This window comes from Ambystoma mexicanum, chromosome 8, assembly GCF_040938575.1.
Source record: "Ambystoma mexicanum isolate Mex_15411 chromosome 8, UKY_AmexF1_1, whole genome shotgun sequence".
Taxonomy (NCBI): domain Eukaryota; kingdom Metazoa; phylum Chordata; class Amphibia; order Caudata; family Ambystomatidae; genus Ambystoma; species Ambystoma mexicanum.
In genome coordinates, this window is record NC_090929.1 from 1023488319 (window position 1) to 1023511723 (window position 23405).

The window sequence follows — 23405 nt, forward strand, 5'->3', positions numbered from 1 at the left end:
GTACCCCTTCCAATCAATTAGGTAGAACAGTTTTGACCTAAACATTTTTCAGTCTAAAATGTTCTTCACTTCGAATTCGGGCTCCCCATCTATTAGAATAGGTTCTGGAGGTTTGAGTAGTCGGGTTCCGGGTACCACTGGTTTCAGAAGTGACACATGAAAAACAGGGTGAATTCGCATACTAGCTGGTAAATCAAGTTTAACAGCCACTGGGTTAATTATTGCCATAATAGAATAAGGTCCCAAATATTTTGGGTTAAAAGTTCGAGGCCCTTTGAGTGGTAAATGTCTGATAGCTAACCACACTTGATCCCCAATCTGATACGGAGGTGCTTCACTCCGATGTAGATCAGCATTCTCCTTGTATTTTCTCTTGGCTTGTTGTAAATGCGTAGTTGCCTCTTTGAAGGCTTGGGTAATTGTAGAATGCAGATGTTCTACTGCAGGCATTCCGAGGTTCTGAGGTGAGTCAAGGTTTGAGGTTCGAGGGTGATGCCCAAACAAAGTATAAAAAGGACTGTGGCCAGTTCCAGAGTGTACCGAATTATTATATGCGTATTTGGCTATCCAAAGAATGTCTTTCCAGTTGCTTTCAGATTGCTGTAACATACACCGTAAGTATTGCTCAAGGGTCTGATTTGTCCTCTCGGTCTGACCATCGGTCTGAGGGTGGTGACTGGTCGATAATCTTACGTCGATCTGCGCCATTTGACAACATTTGCGCCAGAAGTGGGAACTGAATTGGCTTCCCGGGTCAGAGATTAGTATAGATGGGAATCCATGTAGCCGAACAATATTTTCGAGGAATTCTTTGGCTAGGACAGAAGCTGAAGGTAAACCTTTCAAAGGAATAAAGTGGGCCATTTTGGAAAACAAATCCACAATTACCAGAATAGTATTGTACCCCGAACAAGGAGGCAGGTCCGTAATAAAATCCATTGATAGGGTGTGCCAGGGTGCTGGCGGTATGTCTAGAGGTTGAAGGAGACTGGCTGGTCTTTTCTTTTGACTTTTATTTTGGGCGCAAACACCACAGGACATCACAAAAGATTTAATATCTTTTCGCCAAGAGGGCCACCAAAATTGTCGTTTCACCTTTTCCTCTGTCTTGGCAATACCGGGGTGTCCCTCTATTAATGCATCATGATAACCGGAAATAACTAGTTCGTGTAATTCCTTATGTGGCAGGAATAAGCGTTCTTGGAAATAAGGTAAACCATTATCTATGGTAAAGTCTGATCCCTTTTGTATCCAATCCTGTAAGGTTGTAGGGTCCAGGAGTTGTTTCACTCTGGCTTGAATGTCTTCAAGTGTCTGTAACAAAGTCATGCCTAGAATCCTCTGTTCGGGAATTATTGGTACTGGTTCTGAGTTTGTATCAGATTCTCCCATTCCAATTCGGGATAAGGCGTCTGCTTTGCCATTCTTGCAGCCAGGTCGATAGGTAGTCACAAAATCAAATTCAGCGAAAAACAAAGCCCATCGGAGCTGCCGTGATGACTGAGCCTTGACGGTTTTCAAATACTGTAAATTCCGGTGATCAGTGATCACTGTGATGGTATGTCGAGCGCCAAGCAGATAATGCCGCCAGGCTTTAAAAGCGGACTTAATGGCTAACAGTTCTTTGTCCGTGATTACATAATTAACCTCGGGTGCCGAGAATTTTCTGGACAAAAATGCTACGGGATGCAGTTGGTTGGTTTCGGGATCTCTTTGGGACAGGACAGCTCCCATGGCTAGGCTGGATGCGTCAGTCTCGACGACATAAGGGAGATCTGGACGCGGGTGTTTCAATATAGGTGCAGAGGTAAACTTAGCTTTTAAATCCTGAAAGGCCTGCTCGGCTTCTTCAGACCATTCAAAATGTTTATTTTTCCTCAAGAGTGCAGTAATGGGTTGTACTACGCGTGAAAATTCCGGGATAAACCTGCGATAGAAATTGGCAAAGCCGAGCATGCTTTGAACCCCTTTTACAGAGCTAGGTGATGGCCATTTGAGGATGGCATCCACTTTTCTTGAGTCCATTCGGACTCCTTTGGGTGTCAGGATGAAACCTAGAAACTCGACTTCTGTGGTATGGAAAACACATTTCTCCAATTTAGCAAATAGTTTGTGTTGGCGCACTTTTTCAAGTACTGCCCTGACGTGTTTTCTGTGATCAGATTCCGAAGAGGAGTACACCAGAATGTCATCGATATATACGATAACACAAACATCGATGAGTTCCCGAAGGACATCATTCATGAAGTATTGGAAGGCAGCCGGCGCGTTACACGATCCGAAAGGCATCACCTGGTACTCGAATAATCCGTATTTAGTACAGAAGGCAGTTTTCCATTCATCGCCTTCTTTAACTCGTACCAGATGATAAGCCCCCCGGAGATCTAACTTGGTGTATATGCAAGCGTCCTTCACCTGGTCAAGGAGTTCAGGGATCAGAGGCAGAGGATAACGGTTTTTAACCGTTATCTGGTTCACTGCGCGGTAATCGATACAAGTTCTAAGGTCGCCTTCTTTTTTGGGCACGAAGAACAAAGCCGAGGATGCCGGGGACTTTGACGGGCGAATAAAACCATTAGCTACGTATTGATCCAAATATTGTCTCAAATGCAGATTCTCAGGTTCGGTAAGGGCATAAATCCTGCTACAAGGGGGTTGTGCACCGGGCACCAGATCGATTTGGCAATCGTACGATCTGTGAGGAGGTAACGTGTTGGCCTGTTCCTTTTGGAAGACGTCCTGAAAGTCTTGGTATTCCGGAGGTAGTTGCATGGAGGCAGAGGTTACAGATGCTAGATTAATCTTCAGGTTTTCTGGGTAGCAGGTTTGTGTACAATCCGGGAAGGTTATTCTCTTAGCTCGCCAATCAATTCGAGGATTATGTGTCTCTAACCAAGGGATTCCAAGAATAACCTGAAACTGTGGAGCCTTGATTACATCAAACACAACACCCTCCCGATGGCCGTCGGGACCAATAAGAGTCACCTCAGTAGTGGAATGTGTTACCGGTCCAGAGGCAATTTCAGTTCCATCGACTGTGGTGATGACATCTTTGCTGGTTTTAGGACGGAGAGGAAGGTTAATCCTAGAGACCAATTCACGATCCACATAGTTTCCAATAGCCCCACTATCGATGTATGCCTTTATTGCATGCAACCGCTTAGGCTGTTCTGGATCTACGAGAACCATTGGCACAATGAAATGCGAGGTCTGAGAGTTAGTTTTCAAGCTCGGCAAGCGGACCCCTACACTTGTCGGGCGGAGTCGTTTCCGAAACAGAGTCTTCATGGTTTTAATCAGCGGCTCCTACCGCCTTTCGGGGCGGTTTTGCCGGGCAATCTCGTAGAAAGTGTCCAGAATTCCCACAATAAAGACATAATTTTAACTGCCGCCTCCTTTCACGTTCCTTTGGAGTTAAGGGTCCTTTAACCCCTCCAATTTGCTTAGGCTCAGAGACATCAACTCCCTTGGGATTAGCATGGGTCTTGACCAACACCCGGGTCTCAAACCTGGACCGATCTGCTTTTCTGTTTTGAAGTCTGTGATCCAATTGGACCACTAAGTCTATATACTCTGTGCATTCTTGGGGCGGATTTACAACTTGGGCCAAGACATCTTTAAGTTCTCCGCGTAGGCCTCGATAAAACAACGTGACTCTTTTATCCTCAGCCATCCCGTTTCCACAATTAGTCTATTAAAGGTTGCAATATAGGATAGGAGGTCCTGATTGCCCTGTCGCAGGGATAGAAGTTCGCTATCCAGAGCCTGCCCCTGAGAGTGTCGAGCAAATAACCTTTCCATGCTTGCTTGAAACCTTTGATAATCACGGAGAATCGGGTCATCTTGAGTAACCAGTGGAACTGACCAATCAGCAGCGCAGCCGCTGAGATATGACAATACAAAGGCTACCTTGGTCTGATCATTAGGGAAGGCCCCAGGTCTGCATAGGAAGTGCAAACGACACTGATTCATGAATACGGCGAAACGTTTGGGGTCCCCAGCAAAGCGTTCGGGTGGGGCCAGCGGCATGTTTCCAGGTAGATTAATCTGCACAGGGTTACTGGAAACCACAGGAGCCGGGTTCCCTCCGGAACCGGGTAGAGGAGTTTGCCCAGCTTGACCTTGCAAAAGCTGTCTGGCCAGGTCATCAGTTCTTTCCTTTGATATTATTAATTCCCTCCTGAGGGCATTAGTCTCTTGACGAGCAGCATGTACTTCGGCCTGTAATTCCCCCAGTAATTGGGCCAACTGATCAGTCTCAGAACTTTCCATAGCGCCTGGGTGGGAATTTGTAGGAAGGCTTCGCGTTCTGTAACGCTCACCTGACTCCCACGGAGGCGCTGGCCTGGTTCGCGCTGCTGTGACCTCTTTTAAGGTGACGCGCAGGGTTCAGAAAACGGACTGGACCGGGCCCCCAAATCTGGCTTGTCTGGCTCGCAGAAGTATCCTTCTGTAGGCGAAAATAGGGGATTAACTGTCTGTGGGGTAATGCAATCAGCCTCCCACTTTCCCCTCTCACCCTCCTCGAAACCCTTCTGTGATTCCTCTTAGCGTCTCACCTTAGGGTCTGGAAGGACAAGCTCTCCATCCTGCTTCTGATGCAGGGGCGCGTTGGTATCCAGTTACTTCACTGGATTTTCGGATTGGTGAGAACCAAACTTGCTTGGCTTCCAGGTAAGTTTTTTGATAAGAGGTTCCCCTTGTGTCCATGCATTAATGTACTAATGCTAGTGTCTTTTTCCCCATAGGGGCCGGGGTACGGAATGCTGGGGAACAAGCACCGACCCGAGATGAGAGGTGAAATCCTTGTAGAAATCAGGTAAGTCTTTAATGAGCGTTTTTTGGTAATGTCTTTTCATTCGCTCATTAACGCTGATGTCTCTTTTTCCCCTTAGGGGCCGGGGTCCGGAAACGCCAGGATGCGGCGCGGACCCGAAATGAAGAGGGAATGAATCAACAGGTAAGTCTTAACATGGAGATTTAGCTTTCCTTATTCCCTTCTCTCTCTCACCTTTTGTTCTGGTCTTTTTCTCCCTAGGCGCTGGGGCGTGACTGCGAATCCGGATGATCGCTGCTGAACATGGAGACGCCCTGTAAAGGTGAGTGGATTGCGGCGCTGCAGCGATCGACGCGATGAGCTTTTAAATAAAAGTCTTCCTTTTCAGGATTGTCGGCGAGATGTCTCCGGGATGCGGATTTAGCAGGTAAGGACTTTTCCTTCTTCTGTTCTCTTCTTCTCTTCCTTTGCAGGTGATCCAGGATGCTGGCAGGCGTGGCAGAAGTCAGGATGCAGGAGCAGACACGGTGAGCGTCCAGCTGCTAGATGCAGAACAACGCGAAGCACGTGTGGCTGTTCGCGTGGGGTTTAAATAGCCTAGGAAGAAGTTCCAGGTATGTATCCTTCCTCCAATCAGCTATGTATCCTTCCCCGGCCACGCCTGGATGGTAAATTAGTCTCACAGGTAAAGTAGTTCCTTTCAGGCCTCAAGGAGGCCGGGATCCTGCAGCATGGTCTGCATCAGGTAAGTGCACCCAAGCACTTCCATAATGAGCCTGGCGCCTATGGCGCCAGGACTGATGGCTTTTATGAGCCTGGCGCCATAGGCGCCAGGACACTATCCAAAGGGCCCCTATATGGGGTTGCTGGGTCCTTCCTTGCGGACTGGATGTCCGCTTTCGGGGACGCAGGGCTTGAACCGGCTCCCCGGGAGCGGGCATCATGACAGCAGCGAACTGATGACCTTGCTAGGCAACTATTGCAAAGCCAGGCTGAACAAGCACCCCTACCTGGTTCCGGGGGAAATCCAGCTCCTGTGTTATCGAGTAACCCTGTGCAAATAAACCTACCAGGAAATATTCCATTAGCTCCATCCGAACGCTTTGCCGGAGATCCCAAAAGGTTTGCTGTGTTCATGAACCAATGCCGCTTGCACTTTTTATGCAGACCTGGAGCCTTCCCAAACGATCAAGCCAAGGTAGCCTTTGTATTGTCATATCTCAGCGGCAGTGGAGCTGATTGGTCAAGTTCCACTAGTTACTCAGGATGACCCAATTCTTCGGGATTTTCAGGGCTTTCAAACGAGCATGGAAAGACTATTTGCCCGGCACTCCCAAGGACAGGCCCTGGATAACAAACTTTTGTCCCGACGACAGGGTAACCAGGACCTTCTATCCTACATCGCAACCTTTAATAGGTTGATAGTGGAAACTGGATGGCCTGAGGTAAAACGAATCACGTTATTTCATCAAGGGCTTCGAGGAGAACTCAAGGATGTCTTGGCTCAAGTCGTGAACCCACCTCAAGACTGCGCTGAATATATAGACTTAGTAGTCCAGTTAGATCACAGACTTCAGAACAGAAAGGCTGATCGAGCCAAGTTTGAGAATCGGGTGTTGGTCAAAACCCACGCTAACCCCAAAGGAGCAGATGCTTCAGAACCCATGCAAATCGGAGGGGTTAAAGGACCCTTAACCCAGAAGGAAAGAGAAAGGAGACGGCAAATGTAATTATGTCTATATTGTGGAACTTCTGGGCATTTTCTATGGGATTGCCCTGTAAAACCACCCAAGAAGGTGGTAGGAGCTGCTGATAAAAGCCATATGGAGTCAGACTTGGGAAACGACCACGCCCGACAAGTGTAGAGGTCCACTTGCAGGGCTTGAAGAAGGATACTCAGACCTCGCATTTCATCATACCAATGGTCCTCGTAGATCCAGCGCAGCCATCGCGTATGCACGCAGTAAGGGCATACATTGATAGCGGGGCCATAGGAAACTATGTGGACTATGAATTGGCTTCCAGGATGAATCTACCTCTCTGCCGAAAAACTACCTCAGATGTCATCACCACAGTCAATGGAACTGAAATTGCCTCTGGGCCTGTTACTCATTCCACCACAGAGATGACACTATTGGGTCAGGATGGGCATCGAGAGACTATTGTGTTAGATCTAATCAAAGCCCCACAGTTCCAAATAATACTGGGGATACCTTGGTTGGAAACACATAATCCTTGTATTGATTGGCGAGAGAAGAGAATAACCTTCCCGGATTGTGCACAAACCTGTTACCCAAAGAAAAATCAGAACGCAGGCCTGGCCACAGTAACCACTTCAATCATGCAACTACGTCCAGAATACCAAGAATTCCAGGATGTCTTCCAAAAAGAACCGGCAAACACCCTACCTCCTCACAGATCGTACGATTATCAAATCAATCTCATACCCGGTGCACAACCCCCTTGTAGCAGGATCTATGCCCTTACGGAAACCTGAGAACCTTCACCTACGACAATACTTAGACCAGTACCTTGCCAATGGCTTTATTCGCCCATCCAAGTCCCCTGCATCTTCAGCTTTGTTCTTCGTGCCCAAAAAGGAAGGTGACCTCAGAACGTGCATAGACTACCGCGCATTGAACCAGATAACTGTTAAGAACCGATACCCATTGCCTCTGATCCCTGAACTACTAGACCAAGTGAAGGACGCTTGTATATACACTAAATTAGATCTCCGGGGGGCATACCATCTGGTATGTGTAAAAGAGGCCGACGAATAGAAGACCGCTTTCCGCACTAAGTATGGGTTATTCGAATACCAGGTGATGCCTTTCGGGTTGTGCAATGCACCCGCAGCCTTCCAATACTTCATGAACGATGTCCTTCGTGAACACATCGACGTTTGTGTTGTCGTATATATCGATGATATTCTAGTATACTCCTCTTCAGAATCTGACCATGTGAAGCACGTCCGAGCAGTCCTTGAGAAATTGCGCCAGCACAAACTATATGCAAAACTGGAAAAATGCGTTTTTCATGCCACAGAAGTTGAATTCCTTGGGTTTATCCTGACCCCAAAGGGAGTCTGAATGGACTCATGAAAGATGGACGCAATCCTTAAGTGGCCATCACCAAGTTCAGTTAAAGGAGTACAAAGCATGCTCGGCTTTGCCAATTTCTACCGCAGATTCATCCCGTATTTTTTCACATGTTGTACATCCCATCACAGCACTCTTGCGAAAAAGTAAATGCTTTATGTGGACTGAAGAAGCTGAAAATGCTTCCAAGAGCTGAAAGCGAAATTCACGTCTGCACCTGTATTAAAGCACCCGCGCCCTGAACTTCCATACATAGTGGAAACTGATGCATTCAGTCTAGCCATGGGAGCTGTCCTGTCTCAAAAGGACCCTGAAACTGGCCAGCTTCACCCAGTAGCATTTTGGTCCAGAAAGTTCTCGGCACCCGAGTTAAACTATGCGTTTACCGACAAGGAGTTATTAGCCATTAAATCCGCCTTCAAGGCTTGGCGGCACTATCTTCTCGGTGCCAGGCATACCATTACTGTGAACACCGATCACCGGAACTTACAGTATTTAAAGACAACCAAGGCCCAATCGTCACGTCAACTCCGATGGGATTTGTTCTTTGCCGAGTTCCATTTCGTAATAACCTATCCACCAGGTTGTAAGAATGGTAAAGCAGATGCCTTATCCCGAATAGGGATGGGAGAGGCAGAAGTGAACCCAGAATCAGAACCTATAATTTCCGAACAAAGGATTCTTGGCATGACTACTCTACAGACACTAGAGGACATTCAGGTAAAGATCCAGCAACTCTTTGATTCTACAGCCTTGCAGGACTGGGTAAAGAAAGGCCCAGACTACTCAGTCACCAATGATCTGCCTTATTACCAAGGACGGCTATTTCTGCCACACAAGGAACTACAAGAGCTAGTCATTTCTCGTTATCATGATACCCTAATGGAGGGGCACCCAGGTATTGCAAAAACTGAAGCTAAAATTAAAAGACAATTCTGGTGGGCCACCTCGCGAAAGGACATTAAATCATTTGTGATGTCTTGTGGCATTTGCGCCCAAAACAAAAGTCAAAAGAAAAAACCAGCTGGACTCTTACAACCTTTAGACATTCCGCCTACACCATGGCACACCTTATTGTTAGACTTTATTACTGATCTACCCCATGCAATGGATATAACACCATTCTAGTTATTGTGGATCTTTTTTCCAAGATGGCCCACTTTATTCCTTTAAAGGGATTACCTTCAGCTTCAATCCTGGCCAAGGAGTTCCTCGAAAACATTGTTCGCATACACGGATTTCCGTCCATATTGGTCTCTGACCGGGCAAGTCAATTCATTTCACATTTTTGGAAAAAATGCTGTCAATTGGCGCAAATCGATGTGAGGTTATCGACCAGTCACCATCCCCAGACCGATGGTCAAATGGAGAGGACCAACCAGACTCTCGAACAATACCTGTGTTGTATGTTACATCAGACTGAGAGTAATTGGAAAGACATCCTTTGGATCGCCGAATATGCATACAATAATTCAGTACACTCTGGAACTGGACAAAGCCCCTTTTATACCTTATATGGGCACCATCCTCGAATCTCAGACCTTGACTCACCCCAACACTTAGAAATGCCCGCAGTGGACCATCTGCACGCTAAGATTACACAAGCCTTTAAGGAAGCAACTATACATTTAAAACAGGCGAAAGAAAAATACAAGAAAGATGCTGATCGGCATAGAAGTGATGCTCCACAATACCAGATAGGGGACCAAGTATGGTTAGCCACAAACCATATATCTCTAAAGGGAACAAGGACCTTTAACCCCAGATATTTGGGGCCTTACTCTATTAAGGCCATTATCAACCCGGTGGCTGTCAAGTTGGACTTACCTGCTAATATGCAAATTCACCCCGTCTTTCATGTGTCACTTTTGAAGCCAGTGCAACCAGGGACAAGACTAACCAAGCCACCAGACCCCATCCTTGTAGATGGAGAACCCGAATTTGAAGTTAAGAACATCCTGGACTCCAAGCTGATAAAGTCAAAACTTTTTTATTTAATCGACCTGAAAGGTAATGGTCCACAGGAAAGGTCATGGGAACCTAGTGACCATGTTCATGCACCTCGATTGGTGAAAAAATTCCACCGAAATTTCCCAGACAAACCGAAACCACAGGGAAGAACGACTTTAGGAGGGGCCTTGGGGGGGAGTGCTGTCATGATGCCCACCCCCGGGGACCCAGACCAAGTCCAGCAACCCTGGAAGCAGGCATCAAGTTATCCCAAGGCAGCCCTACAACCCCTGCTAGGGGCTATTGGGTGCAGTCCTGGCGCCAGAGGCGCCAGGCTCATAGATTAAAACCTACCTGATGCAGACCATGCTGCAAGAGCTCCAAGCCCAAAGAGGTTTGGAAGGGGCTACTTTATCTAGGGACTATTTTTTACTCGGGTGGGGCTGTGGAGGAATACTTACCTGGAACTACTTTGGAGGCTATTGAAGCCACAACCGAAGAGCAGCACACGCTTCGTGTTATTCTGCATCCAGCAGCGTAACGCTCACCGTGCCTGCAAGTCTGCATCCAGTCTTCTGCCATGCCCGCCTCGAGTTTGGAGCTCCTAGAAAAAGGGAGAAAGAAGGAGAAAAGGTTAGAACAAGAGCAATACCTTTGACCCTTACATGAATTCCCGATCCATCGTGCCTTCGAGCTGGAAGAAAGAAGTTATTTTATGCGCATCGCCTCACCAGCTGCAGCGCCCCGCAGAACTAACCGGCCTTCGCAGCATCTTCACATTCCACCGCATCCTCCTGCATGTTCCCGCCGCACTCCGGCACCTAAGGAGAAGACAAGAACAGCAAGGTGAGCCAAGGGAATACACAGAGGAATACTAGTTACCCCCCCATAGACTGTTACGCCTCGGCAGGCCCGCAGGAAGGTTATTGCCCTCCGTAAGGGTATGCGTCATATTGCAAACCCATTCTACGCCCACTGGCAACTGCCCTGGAAAATAGTGGCTTCGGCTCACTCCGCAGCACTCTGCGGCAAGTTTGGACTACGATTCCCAGCTTTCCGCCTCCCGCTGTCAGCTGAGAGGCGATGATGCGTGAGCCTCGGTTTCGTCCAGTTCCGCCTTCTCCTTCCCGATTTAAACCTCGGAACCGGGCGAAACGCTGCTTCTGATTAAAGTTGCATCCCGGTATTTAGAAGTTCCGTCTTCAATCCTACTTTACTTACCTGTGTACCAGACCTGTTTCCTCCTTCACGGACTGCTTTTGCCTGCCGCTTTTTGGAAAACTACTTACCCGTGTACCAGACCTGCTTCCTCCTTCACGGACTGGTTTTGCCTGTCGCTTTTTGGAAAACTACTTACCCGTGTACCAGACCTGTTTCCTCTTTCACGGACTGCTTTTGCCTGCCGCTTTTTGGAAAACTACTTACCCGTGTACCAGACCTGTTTCCTCGTTCACGGACTGCTTGTGCCTGCCGCTTTTGGAACCTTGTGATCACGGCATCCATCCTTTCCACAATCAGACTTCCATTGGACATTCTTCAGTAGTGCACAGGGACGCTTTGCGGATAGTGCACCTACCCGACTCTAGTACGGCCCTTGTTCCGCCCGGGTTCAGTTTCCCTAACTAACCTACCCATTTGTTATTTTGCACTTCCGTTTTTATGAACTCTTTGGGACAACACAGACTCAACAGCACATCAGTGGTAAGGGTTTTCTTTTGTATGATTATCCATTCTCCTTAGCTAATTGACAACTATAGTCAGGATAGGTTACATTCTCATCTCTTACTTGTAGGTGGTTCCGGTTGCCTTGAATCAAGGGGAGGGCATAGCTCAGGTACTACTAGAAAGAAGTATCGAGGGAAAGGGATCTTTCTTAAATTTCCAATTGCTCACCTCTTGTTTTTCCTTTACAGCTGGGTTCTTGGCGGCGTGTCCTCCCCGCCCTTTTGAGCGATCAGTCCCTCTGCCTGGTCCTCCCCAGCAGAGGGTCATATCGTTAAAAAGGTCTTGTGCCCTCACAGAGAGGAGGCTAGGTTGGAGGCCCCGACCTAGCTCTTCAATTAATAGTTCAGTCCTGTGCCTTCCGGCCACCGATTTGGTATACTTCCCGTCCGGTGAGTAACAGAATCAGAAGCCATGGAAGAAGCGGATCCGTTGGCCACTCTGGTTCATTTGGTATCTGAACTACGGGCAGACATGACTGCCGCGCATGATGCCTTACACCAGCGGATTGACAACATGAGGCCTTTTCCTGCACCCTAGACTCTGGGGATTGATCAGTCCGGTGCTACTGCCTCAGGTTCTGGAGCCCATTCAGCCTCCACCTCTGGGTTCACCTCTGGCCCTGTTCTGATGGCCACCCAATTCCCATTGGCCCCTCCGGAACGTTTTACTGGTGACCCAAAGCAGTACCGGACATTTATCAACCAATGCAAATTGCATTTTCTTTGTCGCCCTTCTGCCTTTCCCAATCCCACCACGAAGGCGGCCTTTGTCCTTTCACACCTTGGAGGGACAGCGGCAGCCTGGGCTAATCCCTTGCTTGAATCCAATAGCTATGTTTTGTGTGACTGTGACGCTCTCATCACAGCCATGAATAGGGTGTTTGATACCCGGTACAAGTCACAGGCCACGGACCTAGAATTCTTGAATTTACGTCAGGGTACGTCTTCCTTGTTTACATACCTCACTAGGTTCAATCAGTTGGCAGCCGAGACGGATTGGCCAGAAGAGAAGAAATCTGCGGTATTCTACAAAGGATTGTCTGAGGAGTTAAAAGACATCCTGGATACTGTGCCAGTAATTCCTACCACATTCGGGGAGTTGCTTGATTTGGTGTTACAAATAGACGCTAGACGATCTGAAAGGAAGGGAGAACGGAAAAATGTGACTCCAGTACCCCTTTCCCTTGATTCCGTTAATCCTCCTTCCTCTGCTTCTTCTCAACCTATGCAGATAGGGGCAGTGCGTGGTCCGTTGTCTCCTGCACAACGTGAACACCGACGATCCAACAATTTATGTATGTACTGTGGTTCGTCTGAGCACCAACTCAAGGATTGTCCAAAAAGACCCGTTAAGAAGACAGGAAACGCCAGAACCCGGCGATAGCAGGAGTCCCTACGCCGGGGGTATTATCTTTGGACTCGAATGTGGCAATTACCATACCTGTTAGTCTGCCAGTGGTATTTACCACTACAACTGACTGTTCTTTCTCGTCTCAGGCTATAATTGATTCCGGTACTACTGGGAATTATATGGATTATGACTATGCCATGAGCAATAACGTTCCTGTGGTTTCTAAACCACAACCTGAAGCCGTACATGCGGTAGACGGCTCTTCTCTGGTCTTGGGTCTTGTTACTCAAAGCACGTCTCTCGTCCGTATGCAGATGGACGATGGACAAACTGAAACACTCACATTTGACCTAATTAAGGCCCCCCAGCTTCGTGAAAATTTTGGGAATTCCGTGGTTACAGCACCACAATCCTGACATCGACTGGGCCAGGAAGGTGGTACAATTTCCTTCCTCAGTCTGTAACGAAAGGTGTTTTCAGACTAGTAGCATTTCCGGTACTTCCTGTCAAGCCCTGGTGGCCTCAATGGCCTTGATAGGTGCCATTACCAATGCCATCGAAACATGCATCCCTGTCGAATACGCTTCCTTTCGGGACGTCTTCGATAAAGGTGGAGCAGACCAGCTGCCCCCACACAGGCCACATGATTGTCCTATCGACCTGATACCGGGGGCTAAAATACCTGCTGGCAGGGTTTATTCGCTCACACTGCCAGAAGACAAAGTGCTAAAAGAGTACATTGACAAGGCATTGGCTACAGGATTCATCAGACCATCGAGATCACTGGCAGCGTCTCCTCTGTTTTTTGTTCCTAAAAAAGAAGGCGACCTTCGCCCTTGCATTGATTACAGGGCATTAAACGCAATCACAGTTAAGAACCAGTACCCTCTTCCCCTGATCTCTGTCTCTTGGATCAGCTAGGTTCTTCTATAATCTTTACCAAACTTGACCTGAGGGGTGCCTACAACCTAGTTCGCATAAGAGAGGGGGACAAGTGGAAAACTGCCTTCAAGACCCGGTACGGGTTATTTGAATACCTGGTGATGCCCTTCGGGCTGTGTAACGCCCCGGCCACCTTTCAGGCCTTCATGAACGATGTCTTTCACGATTGTCTGGACCGGTTTGTTGTGGTCTACCTAGACGATATACTGATTTACTCCTCATCCAAGAGTGAACACACCGAACATGTGAGATTCGTCTTACAAAGACTGAGAGAGAACCGTCTCTTTGTCAAAGCCGAGAAGTGTATCTTCAATTCATCGGAGGTTGAGTTTTTAGGTTATGACCTTACCAATCGGGGCATCCGGATGAGCCAGTCCAAGGTTAAGGCCGTTTTGGAATGGCCTGTCCCTACTACAACCAAAGCCCTACAGTCATTCCTGGGGTTCTCGAACTTTTACAGGCGCTTTATCTTTTCATTTTCTACTATCTCTGCTCCTTTGACGGCTTTAACTAGCTCAAAACAGCAGAAGCGCGATCCGCCTTCGAGGCCTTAAAAGCGGCTTTTTCTTCAGCTCCAGTGCTGCAACATCCCGATCCGCTCCTACCCTTTTTTGTGGAAGCTGATGCTTCTGGGACGGCCATCGGGGCTATACTGTCGCAACCCTGTCAGGACTCGGGTGAGATTCATCCGGTTGCGTACTTTTCAAGAAAACTGACACCATATGAACGCAACTATCCTATCACGGAAAGAGAATTGCTGGCAGTCAAGGACGCTTTCTCTGAATGGCGTCATCACCTATTGGGGGCCCGTCATCCGGTTACTGTGTTCTCTGACCATCGGAGTCTATTGGCATTCAAGTCAATGAAGTGTCTCACTGCCCGGCAGGCCCGCTGGCACCTTTTCTTTTCTCAGTTCAATTTCACCATCACGTATAGGCCAGTCCGTCTCAACTTTTGTGCAGACGCCTTGTCTCGCCTGCCCTCTCACCCGGAGCAAAGCAAACCCGATTGCCCTCTTCTGCTGCCTTCTAGGGTAGTATGTGCATGTACTCCACGCCCTTTGCTCCGTTCTTTAATCTCGGACTGGGTGAATACACATAAAGAGGAATGTGTAGCCCTAAATCTTGACATGGTACAAGGACTTCCCTATATTCAGGGCCGCCTGTTTGTGCCCCCGGGGAAAGCTCGTCTCCAGGCCCTTGCTTTGTCCCATGACTCCTTGATAGCAGCTCATCCAGGACAAAAGAAGACTCTGGACTTGCTCCGTCGTTGGGCCTGGTGGCCATCTATGTCTCAAGACGTGGTTAACTATTTGGCCTCCTGTTCTGTGTGCGCTCAATGTAAGGTCTCCCGGTCTAAACCTGTGGGTTTGTTGCAGTCACTCCCGGTCCCTCACAAGCCATGGTACATGGTCTCTATGGATTTCATTGTAGACCTGCCACCGGTTGACGGTTTTGATACCATCTGGGTGGTAATTGATTATTTCACAAAGATGGCGCTTTTCATTCCTTGTGCGGGTTTGCCCTCTGCTCCGACATTGGCCTCATTGTTCCTTAAAAACGTATTTCGTTTCTTTGGTCTGCCTTCTATTGTGGTTTCGGATCGCGGACCGCAGTTTACGTCACGTTTCTGGAGGGCTCTGACGGCATCTCTTGGCATTGATGACAGGTTCAGCTCTGCCTTCCATCCACAAACAGATGGGCAGACTGAACGGCTCAACGCTACTCTCGAGCAATACCTACGCTGCCTCACACTTCGTTTCCAGTCCTCTTGGTTGGCGTTGCTACCACCCGCTGAATTCGCTTATAATAATTCTCTGCATGCCGCTTATGGTGTATCTCCCTTTTTTGCACTTTACGGACACCATCCGCGGTCCTTGCCCCTGGATCCTGACCTTCCCATTGACAATCCAGCGGCTCATGCGTGTGTTCGGGACCTCAAGTCCATTCATGGGGTCGTTCGTCAACACCTGCTGCATGCTCAGGCAAAGGCAAAGAAATTTGCAGACATGCATCAGACACCTGCACCCAACTATCGTGTGGGTATGAAGGTTTGGCTGTCATCACGCAACCTGAGAATGCCTGGTAAAAGAATGCTCTTACCCAAGTTTGTGGGTCCCTTTCCTGTCACTAAGGTCTTAAATCCAGTTGCTGTGCGTCTTTCATTGCCCTCGTCCTGGAAACAGCACCTAGTGTTTCATGTCAGCTTGCTGAAGCCTTGTCCGGCCAACATGGGGTTGCCGGTCCGCCCACCCCCGGTGCGGGTGGATGGCAATGATGAGTTTGAGGTGGCTGATATCCTGGATTTTCGACTTCGGAGGGGTCGTCCTTTTTACCTGGTTGACTGGAAGGGTTTTGTCCCTGAGGATAGGTCTTGGGAGCCTTTATCTAATATTCATGCCCCGGCCCTGCTTCGCCGCTTCCATGCCTGTAGGAGGGTGGTGCCGCCTTTGGGGGTGGATGCTGTTACGCCTCGGCAGGCCCGCAGGAGGGTTATTGCCCTCCGTAAGGGTATGCGTCATTTTGCAAACCCATTCTACGCCCACTGGCAACTGCCCTGGAAAATAGTGGCTTCGGCTCACTCCGCAGCACTATGCGGCAAGTTTGGACTACGATTCCCAGCTTTCCGCCTCCCGCTGTCAGCTGAGAGGCGATGATGCGTGAGCCTCGGTTTCGTCCAGTTCCGCCTTCTCCTTCCCGATTTAAACCTCGGAACCGGGCGAAACGCTGCTTCTGATTAAAGTTGCATCCCGGTATTTAGAAGTTCCGTCTTCAATCCTACTTTACTTACATGTGTACCAGACCTATTTCCTCCTTCACGGACTGCTTTTGCCTGCCGCTTTTTGGAAAACTACTTACCTGTGTACCAGAACTGTTTCCTCCTTCACTGACTGCTTTTGCCTGTCGCTTTTTGGAAAACTACTTACCCGTGTACCAGACCTGTTTCCTCGTTCACGGACTGCTTGTGCCTGCCGCTTTTGGAACCTTGTGATCACGGCATCGGTAAGACTCTTCTTTTCACCACTTGCTAACAAGCATATCTCCTGTACTCATTGTACCTTGCCGCTGAACTATATCACCTGCAATACTCCAACTCACTTGTGTCCTTTATTGTTGCTGTTACCATCCTTTCCACAATCAGACTTCCATTGGACATTCTTCAGTAGTGCACAGAGACGCTTTGCGGATAGTGCACCTACCCAACTCTAGTGCGGCTCTCGTTCCGCCCGCGTTCAGTTTCCGTAACTAACCTACACATTTGTTATTTTGCACTTCCGTTTTTATGAACTCTTTGGGACAACACAGACTCAACAGCACATCAGTGGTAAGGGTTTTCTTTTGTATGATTATCCATTCTCCTTAGCTAATTGACAACTATAGCAGGATAGCTTACATTCTCATCTCTTACTTGTAGGTGGTTCCGGTTGCCTTGAATCAAGGGGAGGGCATAGCTCAGGTACTACTAGAAAGAAGTATCGAGGGAAATGGATCTTTCTTAAATTTCCAATTGCTCACCTCTTGTTTTTCCTTTACAGCTGGGTTCTTGGCGGCGTGTCCTCCCTGCCCTTTTGAGCTATCAGTCCCTCTGCCTGGTCTTACCCAGCAGAGGGTCATATCGTTAAAAAGGTCTTGTGCCCACACAGAGAGGAGGCTAGGTTGGAGGCCCCGACCTACCTCTTCAATCAATAGTTCAGTTCTGTGCCTTCCGGCCACCGATTTGGTATACTTCCCGTCCGATGAGTAACATAGACTTACCTGATTTTACCACCGGGGTTACTATTCCTCTTCAGGGGTCGGCGCAGCTTCCACTGCATCTTCGCCGAACCCCGGCCCCTAAGGGGAAACAAAACGACAGCAAGGTGAAACAATGGAACTAACAAGCGGAACCCTCCTCACCACAATAGACTTACCTGATTTTACCGCCAGAGGTATTATTCCCCGAGACTTCATACTTTCTCTCAGCACCTGAATAAGGGAGAAGGCAACAGGTTACATAATGACATTATTTTATCGAACTGTGTCGGAAAATACAAATCCTTACCAGAATATTACTGGTTGCCACGAGGAACTCTTCACTAAGGTCAAACTGCAACCTGCAAGGAATCGCACAAGAGTGAAAGTCAGGCATTTGAACTCTTACAAACTACATACTTACGGCGTCTTGCCGGGAATCTCGGAGTCAATATTGTTCTGGAACTCACCAATTCCTTCAAGCCAGTGAAGCAACTGGTTATCAACGCGCCCCTGCGCTCAATGCAGGATGGAGAGCTCATCTTTTCAAACCATCAGGTGAGACTAAAGAGGGGACATCAAAGGTGATCTGTGTGGAGAACAGTGGGGGTGGGGGGATTTACGCTCAACTCCACGGGTGGTTAATTCCCTTTCTCCATTTGCAGAAGAATATTCCTACTGGCCAAGCAAACGAAGCTAGGTGGGCCAGTCCAGTCTGTCATCTCGGCCCTACGTGCCACATTGGTGGAGACCGCAGCTGTCCAGTTCAGATCGACACCTATGTGGGAGCCAGGTGAGCGTAACATGCACCTGCAACATTCATGAATGGTGCTGGTGCATCCGTCCTCCCCATTCCCATTGAGTCCAATACGACTCAATGGGAATCGGGAGTAATATTTTCCGGCACCCGGCAACGGGGAATTACCGGGTCTGCCGGGGCTGTAATGCCCTGGTAAGTCTCCATTGACGGGTGCCGGAAGATTAATGACTCTGGCAGCAGCCATACCAGTATTTACTTGCTCGGCTGCCACCAGAGTCATAATGAGGCCCAATGTGCGGGCACCTGGTTTCCAATAGATGTTGATTATTTGGAGACGCTTGACTGTTACACCCCCGTTGATGTTACACCTAAGTACCAGAAAGCTTGGATATCGTTACTAATACATTCAATATTATGGCCTATCATATTTTTAACAGCTGTCAAAAGACCTCCAGAAGGGCGCCCACGCATGGAACTAATTGCCAACTGAGACACAAAAGTGAAACCATCAAGATATAGTTCAGTTGTAAGCCACGTTTCTTGGAATAAAACTATATCATAATCCTTGAAAATGATTTCAGTGATTTCCTTGTGCTGAAATGAAAGAGGAGATTGTGTGTTTCACCTTAATAATTTAGTACATTTCGGGATCTAAAGCTGTGCATCAGACATGTTCAAACGTTGGAACACTTGTGAGATGATGTCCGGGAGGAGAGATAGTAATTTCTTGCTGTCTTTGTTTACATGAACTGCGCTTATTCCTTTTGCTCGAGTTGTTTCCGTTTCTGTTACTTGTTGTCCAAACATAGCTTGTCGTTTGGAATCTGTAACAGTGTCGGTTGGTGTAAGATGGAGGTTTAGTTGGTGCAACATGGGAATGGTGGTAAAAACTTCCACACCTAATTTTTTAATATCTGAGCCGCATGACAGAAGGGATTGGAGTGGTCCCCTTTGGTGGTTTTCAGAATTAGCTTGACGATGTGTGTTGATTTGTTGGAAGGAAAAGATAGTCTGTCTATATCGTTGGATGAGAAGAGGTACAAGCCAGGTATTCTTTTTGTATAAGTAATGATGTTGCTTCTGTTTAGCGCTTTTTGATTTTTGTTCTGATTAATTTGTTTCAACCATTTATATATCTGCCTATATATTAGGCAAATTTTGTATGCAGTACCCTCTGGGACCACTACACACAACTATGACTACAGGTGTAAGCAAAACCAACCTTTGGTATAACTCTGTACCACACAGTTTTTAGTAGCAAGCTGAGCAGCCAGGCTTATCTCAAGACGGAATGTGAGCTGTAATGATGTTACATAGAGGTCTACAATCACAAGTATTCAAATAGACTCTTATACTCAAGGTTTCTTGGTAAAACACATATTAATTTATTACACAGTCAGTTAGAAAACATTCACTAAACGGAAGCCATTTTTTTTATTATGAAAATATATATGGTTCATTCAAAGAAGCTTTAGAAAACACAAAAGCATATCATATACACAAAAGGAAAGCAACAACATAACTTATTAAAATCTACACAACATCATAAAAACATATACACTAAGATCATTAAACCAAGGATGAAGCATTTACATATAAATATTCACTGTAACATATGTTCCTAACAGAGACAACATTGGATAATATCTACCGCTGTTCACAACCCAAGTAAAAATACATAAGCTTTCATTTAACTATCCTCACTCCTTGATATATTCAATTTTACAAGCGCTTCTTTGAGTTTAAATAAATATCTAGCCAGTGCCAAGATAAGTCTCATACTGTCCCCACGCATCACCCTTACCCAAAAAGATTCACGTGCAATTTGTGAGAATTCTGGGAAGCTTTCACCCAGAAGCTGTTCTCTTAGTTGTTCAAGGTGAGGGCAATACACAACCAAGTGTTTTAATGTTTCTTCTTGGGCATGAATCTGACAAAAACCGACAGTAATGGCTTCTGCACTCGGTATCATAAAATTTGTAATGCACACGTTCTAAAGTTGATAACTGATTTAATTTAAATCTCATGTACATATATCGAATCTTGAACAGGGACATTTCAGGATGTAACCTGGGCGAAAATTCCTTTTTGTTACAAAGGATGCATAATCTCTATAAGTCTTATAGGTGTTGTTCATGTGAATCGTCCAGATCCAATCCATGTCAAATAGCTTTCGTTTCACATTTGGGAGACCCAACAATAGGTCATCGGAGTCAACATTAATCCCAGCAAGCAACTGCTGCATTTGACTAGCAAATACCATAAGTGATAGAACACTTTGCTTAGTCAAGAGCAGATTAAGATCTTGATATAATGAGTTCCTTACTGGGGCTAGCATTTTGGCATATATAGATAGTTTACACCAGGTGCTCTTGCGGATAAGGAAACTATAATAAGTTCATGGCGGACTATAGAGTTCGGGACGGTTAGCGGAAATCCCAAAGTTTTTTTCCACGTCTGCCCTTTCAACCTATCCAGAACATCGTCCATATTCAACAAACATAAGTCCAAACCGTAAAGTAAGATGGGCTCCACTTTAAGTAAATAAAAATCTAAAATCGGTAATAAAGAAAATCTACGAAACTTCTGATAGATAATTCTCATTTGCGAGAGTAATGGACGGCTCTTCTCCTTCAAGCCTTCTATCCAGATTTTTAAAGAATTGGATTCCGTAAGCTGATAACCCAAGTAGCGTAGAGACGCCACTCTTGTGATATTTAGTCTATCCATAGTCCATTGATAGAATATGGTGCGTTTGTTATTAGCAAAAATAATGATGTTAGATTTTGTCGAATTGGCTTGGAGATTATGTGCAGTCGCAAACTTTTGGAAACCATCTAATTTTTATTGCAAACCCGAAGGGGTTCTGTCTAGTAAAATAATGTTGTCTGCGAAGCAAAGCCAACGTAAGTGTAAGGAACCTAACCTTGCTGGGTACATGCCTACTTCCGTCCATAGTTGGTCAATGTCACAGATGTAAAGATTAAAAAGAGTTGCTGCAAGGTTGTAAACTTGCTTGACACCGTCATAGTTGGAATTAGCCCTGTAGCAGCACCATCCCGATTCACCCGAACCTGAAAAGAGGTGTTGGTGTGAAGTCGAGCAATCAATTGCACTAATCGCCTTGGAAACCCCATTTTGAGCATTTTAGCCCACAGTATGTCCCTTACAACCGCATCAAAGGCAGAGGAAAGATCTAAAGCTGCCGCAGAGATTGGGCCCGTAGCAGTGATCTGGGTAGGTGCCAACAAATGAGCAAGTACCACCGCATTTTTCTCCTGAACCCCACTTGTGATTTGGAGTAGATGCCATTTGCTTCAATGTGGCTTTCTAGATGTTTTAATAGGAGAATAGCAAATATTTTTGCTGCAGAATCCATGAGGGCAATCGGACAAACATTTTTTGGATCTTGAGGATCACCTTTTTTATGTATCGGAATTATTAGAGCATTACACCATGAAAGAGGTATATTTGTGGTATGCAAGATGTGATCACATTTTCCGTGAAGCACCACAGACCAAAATTTAGGATCCGATTTAAATATACAAGGCGGCATACCATCGGACCTGCCGCCTTGGAATTTTTAGATCGTCCGATTGCCCATTCGATTTCTTTAATTGAAAAAGTCAAGTCGTTACTCTGGCCAGTGTTTAAGAACACATGATTCCTACAAGCAAAAGATATGGGTAAACTAAATTTAGATGAAATATAGATCTGCCATAACTCCGCAGAGATTGCAGCTAACATATTCATAGTAGTAGGTTTGGAACTACCTCTTAACATTTCCCATACATTGCGAACCTCCCGTTTACAAATCATGGTGAGCAATTTCTGATTGTCTGCACCTTGAATTTGGTGTTTGATCACTTTCAAGTTGCTCTTATATCTTTGTAGGATACGATGTTTACTAGAGGTGTATTGATTGGAGGATATGAAAGCCTTTTGTAGTGCTTTGAGCATCTTGTTTTTATCGGATTTGTATTTTGTAATTTCGACACTGTACGGTTTCTTATATATTAGAGCCTTATTCCGTGCACCAAGAGCAAGAGCTTTGACAAGTGCTCTTATTAGGTTTGCATTCCATTCCTCCCTCTCATAAGCAGAATTCACACAATAATGAACATCCATACGCCATAGGTCTCTGTTAACCAAATAACTTAAACTTCAACATAATTTAGGCGACCAATGAACGGAAAGAGACGATCTGTGCACCCGAGTTTAAGCAGTTTCTGGTTTGATGTCAAGAAAAACATTGCAAGCTTTAATTTCAAGGCTGATAGGGAAATGGTCACTGTATGGAGTGTAAGCTATCAGCACAGGGTTCACAGTAGGCAATACATTTGATGAAACAAAGAAAAAGTAAATACATGATGAAGCAGAACCCCTTGACCGAGTAATTGGCGAGATACTAGGGCAGAAGTTAAACAAATAACAATTCCAGGTTTCAAGATACTGCATCCAAATTTTCCCTCTGCGAATAGAGTTAGAATGTGCGGTCTGCAATCGATAACTATCAGTTAAAGACGATCTCTCAATACATAGAGCGTTAAAATCCCCACCAATGATTATATGGTAGTTGGGATTAGCGATAGCTGCTGCTTCAAGCACTAGATCAAGGGAATCAAAATAATCTTCAAGGGATTTCTTCAATGGATTAAAATAAATACATATAACTAAAAAAAACTATCAAAGAATTGGGCAGCAATTGATATTCCACAGCCAGAATATCATTATGTGACCAAAACAACCTCGATTTTGCATGATTTGAAATCTTATTCAAAATGGCAAGCCTTCCTGATGGTCTACCAGAATCGCCTAGAATGGCATTATGTGATACTGTTACACTCACCTGGTCTCTGCGGGGACGTTGGGGCACGGTAGGAGCTCTCCCTGGATTTGGTCCCCCTGGATCTTGCTTTACCCTCAGCTGCAGCGATTTGGTCTGGTCAGGTTGCTGGCAATGCCCTTGGGGGGAAGGTAAGAGGCAGTGAGAATGCTGTGGCTGAATTGCGATCCCCCTCGAACCCCTCGTGCCAGAATGAGATGCGCAAGCGTTTTCCCATATGCTCTCG